This window comes from Myotis davidii, unplaced genomic scaffold (assembly GCF_000327345.1).
Source record: "Myotis davidii unplaced genomic scaffold, ASM32734v1 scaffold460, whole genome shotgun sequence".
Lineage (NCBI taxonomy): Eukaryota > Metazoa > Chordata > Mammalia > Chiroptera > Vespertilionidae > Myotis > Myotis davidii.
In genome coordinates this window covers 352,958-360,295 of record NW_006292692.1, presented here as the reverse complement: position 1 = coordinate 360,295, position 7,338 = coordinate 352,958, and the positions used below count along the sequence as shown (strand labels likewise).

At 36.7% G+C, this 7,338-nt stretch overlaps 1 pseudogene; it reads left to right on the top strand.

Moving 5' to 3' along the window:
• Positions 1–6,734, top strand: part of LOC102755751 — a 53,835-nt pseudogene extending 47,101 nt beyond the window's left edge.
• The last annotated feature ends 604 nt before the right edge of the window (positions 6,735–7,338 follow it).

The window sequence follows — 7,338 nt, the reverse complement described above, 5'->3', positions numbered from 1 at the left end:
TGGAAAACTAAATTGCAGCATTATGGTTATTTAGTGTAATTTATGAAAAATGACAGACGCCATGATCACTTACTTCTTGTTGCTAATGATATCTCCACTTATCTGAACAGGTATGGGTTTGGAATATTTCTCTCACCCTTATACGCATTCTGGAACACTTCCCAATTAGTAACCCAAAAAAGTTATTTGGAACTACAAACTCTACAGATGATAAATTCAAAGTTAATACCACCTGTGCACAGTCATATGAACATCCACCATCAGCAGCCTTTCAGGAAAGATATGTATTTTAACTGTGTTTACCTAATAAGTCCCATAAAATCACTGTTTGACTTCAACAAATTTGGTAGCAAGCTAAATGAGCCTTCAGTGTAATATAATCCATTAGTGTATCATCATCTCTCTGTTTTGAGATTTGAGAGGAGGTGTTGAAATTATGTAGTATTTATTTCAAGCACTGTGATGATTAAAGTAGTACAACATGCCACTCTTCTGATTAGTGGGAAATTAACAATCACAACTGCATTGCAAATGTAAAGCTATCTTAAAACAATTGAGGCCTGAATTGATAATCTTCCTGAATATTGACTAGATGTGGTTCTCTCAAGTATACAGTAACCAAGGGACCAGTGTGGTGGAGTAGTAAGCAACGACATGCTTTTTAGAGTGAGCCAGAGCTGGCTTTGCATACTTGTTCTATCAATGATGACCTTGTGACCTTAGGTATGTTTTTACTCTTCTTGAGCCTTGCTCACCTTGTGTGGAAAATGGGGATGTCAATATAAACTTCATTGGGTGATTTCAAGGGTTAAAGAAAGGACACATGTAAAGGGCACAGCTCAGCTTGATTCACTCAAATGTCAGTGCACTTCCCTGCTAGGGGAGCAAAGCCCAGATTTAAGGCTCAATCCCACTTTACAGTGTCCATGGTCATGATAGGAAATCTCAAGAAATTTTCCAAACAAAAATGGTTGTATTTAACCTTCACTTTAGAAATTAATATCAGAGATAGAACATCTAAGGGGTGGATGAGATGGATTGGGTGCCAAACTTGGACATCCCAGAGTCCAAACCACACAGGAGTTTTCTCTCTGGCAAAGCTTTCTTTCAGTAATGATCTACGCTGGAACATTGGACCAGCAGCTTTGGTTCAAAATGAAAGTGACATGGGCCTGCTGAAATAAATAACATTTTCCTTTGTCACTGGCTCATTTGGGAGGAATGACAAAGATTGCTTGCTTTGTGTGGGCTGACTCATATAACACCAGCACTGGCAAATATTCAGTATGTCTTTGTTTTCACATTAATGATACTGAAAAATGGTCAATTTTTTGTCATAGTTTTAACATTGACACCTATAATTTTGGTTTTGGTCATGTGCTAAAATGGTGGCTTTTGATAAAGGAGAGCAGGGTACATGAAAGAGTGAGTATAGGAGAGGAGGCATTTTATACTTTACCAACACCTGAACCTTGGCACTCTTTCATGATTATGTGGATTAAATTCTACTTAATCACATACATGCTCCTTTAAAAGCCCATTTTTGAAATTAAGTGTGGTTATAATTGCTGCCCATACTGAAATGACCAGTCAAATTCTCAGCACAGCCCTCTGGAACAGTTTTACTTTCTTTCTCTAGATTCTATCTTTGCCTCTAACTTTTTAGTAGTTGCCAAAGAAGAAAATCCCTTCCAAAAACTTTCTGTGGCAACAACTGGATCATACTGAAAGTTGAGTGCCCCAATTTTAATCTAGCTTAGCTGGTAATCATTATTGATGGGATCCTCCATTTTCTGGCCTTGTGTTTGTGTTGGGGAGGGGGACTTCTGCTAGAATGACACTTGCAGTTTCTCCACACTCCATCTGGTTGGTGCAATGGGACAGAATAACTACGTGTGCCCACTGCAGTCTTTCCTTTTATATCTGTTGGCCTACCCAGACATTACTTTCTGCCATGCATACTGGGTAAGCTATGCACCAAAAATTCAGCAGTTAACAAGACCTGAGCCCTTTCAGGAGGAGCTGATACCATTCAGTGAGGAGTTAGACAAGTAAGTAAACAACAAAATAACATTGAGAGAGTGATAATCATAATGGTAGAGGAACAGTCTGGGAGCATAAAGGAGGTGCATTTGACCAACTGCATCATCAAGTGTCTAGGGTCAGGGAGTTTAAATTAAATAAACATTGACCGAGCAACAACTTGGGTATTGCTCTTGCAGCACATATAGTCAGCATCCCTTCTGGGTGAAGCCCTGTGCTAGGAGCTGAAGATATAAGGAAAAATAAGACACAGTCCATGTCCTTAAGGAGCCCACAGTCTAACAGGGAAAACCTTCAAATAAGCTAAGACATTCAGTACAGTGCAGAGATGGGGTCATGCATGAATAACTGTTGGAAAACAGAGAAAGGAACATGAATGCAGCCCCAGGTTCAGGAAAGGTTGCCCAGAGGAAATAATTCCTGAGCTGTTTCTGAAGGAATAAGTAGGATCTAATGGGTTGAAAAATATGGGCAAGTTCAATCCAGACAGAGGGAACAGCATAGTCAAGTATATAGAGATGGGCCTGAGCATGGAGTATTGTGGGATGAACTTTGGAGGATAAATAGAGGTCAGATAATAAAGCGCTTATATGCCGCAATAAGGAATTAGAAAACTTGGATTTGATCCTCTGTAAAAGACAAATCAGATGGAGATAAGACTAAAGGTAGGAGTATAAGCTAGAATGGTTTGGGGCTATGAACATCCAAGGAAAAATTGATGAGGGACTAAGCTAGGTCAGTAAGAGATCAGAGATATGTTATTTGGGAGGTAGACTGATAAATGACTGGGTGAATGCATGGCTGAGAGGGAAGGAGTCGCCTATGATGACTCCCAGTTTTCTGATTTGTGTCCTCCCAATATTAGGAAAAGTAGCAGGAATAGTAGAAGTAGGAGGGAGACAATGAACTTAATTTTAAACACATTGAATTTGAGATATCTCTGTGTCACCAAGTGTAACAGTGACTTCCAAAGAAATACATTTTGCGAAAGAGGTTATGCTTGCTACTTTCTCTCCTTTTCTGATCTAAATTTGGGGTGTCTAATGCAATAATCATAAATATATATAGAAGAGACATCAAAGAATGTCTGGGACTCTACCAGGTATAGATTGAAAAAATGAACCTCATCACACCCTTCCAACCTGCTCTGTGTCTCCCTATTTGGTGTTCCTGCTATTCCAATGCTTAAGGTGTCTAAGTAACTATGTCACAAAATACTCGGGGAGGGAGATTAAATTGGCAATATTATTACAAAATCTACTTTTCTTTTGATAAATATTGTGGTTTCTGTGGTAAATGAAAAAAGAATAAACCATAAACAACAAAAAAAATTGCAGGCCCGTGTTCTTCTAAGATGACTTTGGAGGGGAGGAAAAATGTGTTGGTTTTGCTCTTATTTGTGTCACTTTCTAAATATTAACTTTATTGAGATATAACTCACATTCCATACAATCAAAGCCTCTCGGCTGTCAGTCCTAAGATGGCACAAGTTGGGCATGAACATAGTCACCTTGTGGTAACAGTGGTTTTATCATGGATCTCTTTGTCTCTTTCCTTGATATCTCTGTTAAGCTGTCTGCCTCCTATTATTAGGCTTCACTAATTTCTGGCTGTTTTCTCTATTGTTTCCAACAATTCTTGGGGGATGCAACTTGCTCCCAAGTTTGATTCAATTTAATTCAGGTACAGTTTGCATTATGCAAGTCTTTGAACTTTAATTGCAGAAGGGCCCTTCTTAGCTGGTTTATCTGTTAAATAATATGGCCTATGTTTTAGCTTGTTGCTCTCAAAGAATTACCAGTTTCCTCTTATTTTCTCACTATCAAAACCTCCACTGTTTTCTAGAGCACCCTTAGCTTGGGATTTCCACATACTGTTTCATAAAGTCAGTTTCTTTCTGGAGTGCTTCAGAGCTTTCTGTTCTTTTGGATAGACTCTCCCCCTGAGTAATTACTTTGAGCATTGGATGGGGATGGTAGACTCTGGTCTCCTCAGTTTACCTATTCCAGTGTGGAACCCTGTCTTACAAGCCAGTAGGAGGTGAGGGTGTTGAGGAACCCAGTATTTTCTCCAAACTATATAAAGTACACAAGCAACTCGATAGTAAAAATACAAAAAAATTCAATTTAAAAAATGAGCAGAAGATCTAAGTAGGTATTTTTCCAAAGAAGATACATAGATGGTCTAACAGGTACATAAAAAGGTGCTCAATATCACTAATTACCACAGAGATGCAAATCAAAACCACAAATGAGGTATCACCTCACGCCTGTTAGAATGGCTATAATATAAAAACACAAGAAATAATGTGTTGACAAGGATGTGGAGAAAAGGGAACCCTGGTGCACTGCTGGTTGGAAATGTAAATGGTAAAATTACTATAGAAAACAGTATGGAGGTTCCTCAAAAAATTAAGAATAGAACTGCTATATGATTCAAAAATTTCACTTCTGGGTATTTATTCAAAAGAAACAAAAATATTAACTTGAAAAGATATATGCACTCCCATGTTTATTGCAGCATTATTTATAACATGGAAATAACCTAAGTGTTTATCAACGGATGAATGGATAAGGAAAAAATACACACACACTATAGAATATTAACCACAAAAAGTAAGGAAATCTTGACATTGGGACAACATGGATAGACCTGAGGGCATTATGCTAAATGAAAAGAGTGAGACAGAGAAAGACAAATACTATATGATTTCACTTATATGAGGAATCTAAAAAACAAAAATAAAAACAACAGAACCTCATAGATACAGAGAACAGATTGGTGGTTGCCAGAGGCAGAGGATGGTGGGTGAGCAAAATGGGTAAAGGAGGTCAAAAAAAACAAACTTCCAGTTATAAAATAAATAAGTCATGGGGATATAGTGTACAGTATGATGACTGTAGTTGATAATACTAAATTGCATATTTATAAGTTGCTAAGAGAGTAGATATTAAAAGTTCCCATCACAAGAAAAAAATGTTTAACTGTGTGGTAATAGATATTAACAAGACTTTTTGTGGTGATTATTTCACAATCTATACAATTATTCAATCATCATGTTGTACCTCTGAAACAAATATAATATGTCAATTATCTTGATTTTTAAAAATTAACAATAAAAATTAAAAATTTAAGAGAGAAAAATATGGAAAAGGCATATGGGCTACATGGATTTTCACGTTTACTGAAAAATGCAAAAAGTGATCTCACAGATGACCAAGTTCCAACCTGCATGACCCCCTTTATGCCATGAAGCATAAATAATATTTGGATTCCAAATTAATTTAGAATAATTTTTCACCTTTAAAACTATTATCCTTTCCAGATATACTAGCTAACAATGTAATTTTTCACAAATGTAGCAAAATCAATCACGTTCTCTCAGAGATGGTCAGCTGCTGTGAAACGAAGCTGAATATCTCTTTCCTCTCCACTGGCTACCAGAAACTCATTGAAGTGGACAATGAATGCAAATCAAATTTTGTACCTTTTATGAGAAGTGTATGGCCACAGAAGTTGCTTCTGACATTCTGGGTAGAGAATGGAAGGGTTATGTGGTTCAAATCAGTGATGGGAATGACAAAAAAAAAGTTTCCCCATGAAGAAGGTAAAATAAAAATACCAGAAACAGATTCCCAAGAGACATAGGCTGTCCTCTGGAAGCATCTACCTCTAAGTCTGAGTGCAATAAAAAATGAGATTTTCTAAGAATAACAAATAATAACAAACATCAAATCTCAAAAAACCCACACACACCCCAATCAAGTTCAATAACTTGAACAGGACACTTCTAGTCCATTCTAAATCAATTTATGCCCAAAGAAGGAGACAGTCAGATGGAAGGAAAAATGTTGCCATGGTACTTACTAACTTATGATTATGGTCAAGTTATTTAATGACTCTGGGCTTCAGTTACCTCATCTATATGTTGTCTGCAACAATTGAAATGACTTACAAGAAAATGCTTAGGAATATTTTATAAGAAATAAAACCTAGAAAGCTATGGGAAGTTTCAGATATCTTGAAATGGGCTTATTTTATGGAGATGATATACTGATCCCGCGGGGATAAAAGGAGGCTGTTTTTGCCTAACAAATTGAGTTTAATTCTATGAAATACTTCACGACATAACAAGGAACTCAATTACTTTTAACCAAAGTTGGGCTAATAATTCCTAAGTTGTTTTCTTTCTAAAACTCAATCAAAAGGCAATGTTGCTTCATTTAGCAGAAACATGCCTGAATTTGTACCTGATTGCTTGGGTTCAGAACCAGGATCAGCCACTTCCAGTTGTGAGAGTCTGAGCAAATCACATACCCTCTTCATTCCTCAGCAAAAACTAAGTAATACTTTATGGATTGTTGTAAGGTATTAACTAATTAAAAGACATAAAAATGCATAGAGCAGGGCATGGCACAGAGTAAGCACCTTGTGAGAATGATGACGATGATGATGTAAGCTTGGAGATTTGTCCTTTTTGAAAGTTATCATCCTGCCCAATTGAATTATTTTAAATTTCCTATAAAAACTGCATTTCTTTTCTCAGAGAGGCTTTGTGGAAAGACTGTGAAGAAAATATCCCCAATGCAAAGCCATTGGTCATCATGACCAATGTGAGGAAAGGCAAGTCAGTTGTTCTGGGCATCAAGTCCCTGGAAATGTTGGAACTGACAGCATGTCTGATCAAGTGATGCCATTCAAGACATTTAGCCAAGGGTGATGCTCTAGGATGAAATTAAAAGGAAAATGACAAATAAACTGTGGCACCTAATCAATACAAAGAAGCTAACAGTCCATTTCAAGAACAGGATCTGGCTTTTGCAAAGTCTGCCTTTTTGTAATAAGAACTGGGTTTTGTTATAATTGTGTTGAGAATTGCAGAGTTTAGTGCCCTGAAGTCATTGACATTGCACTATGAATATTTCTTTTTTTCAGTTCCTTAATAGTAGTTGGAAAATGAATGGATGATAGCCAGATAGATAGATACATAGATACATAGATACGTAGATATACAAAGAGTTATCTTAGTGATCCTATTTCAATAGTGCAATGTAAGAAATTAATTTGAAATTACACTGAAATGTTAAAACATAGAAAGACGTTGTCAGGGCTATATGTGGATTCCATATTAATCATTAAAGCAAAAGTATATGTTTTTATCTTCTGATTTACCTGCCTGAAAATAATTGTTAATTTATTTCAGATATGCTTCTTAGGCCCAGATCCTCAGTCTAGTTTCCTCTTACAAGCATTACATCCTCTTTGGCACGCAATCTCCACATTTTATTTTTTTAT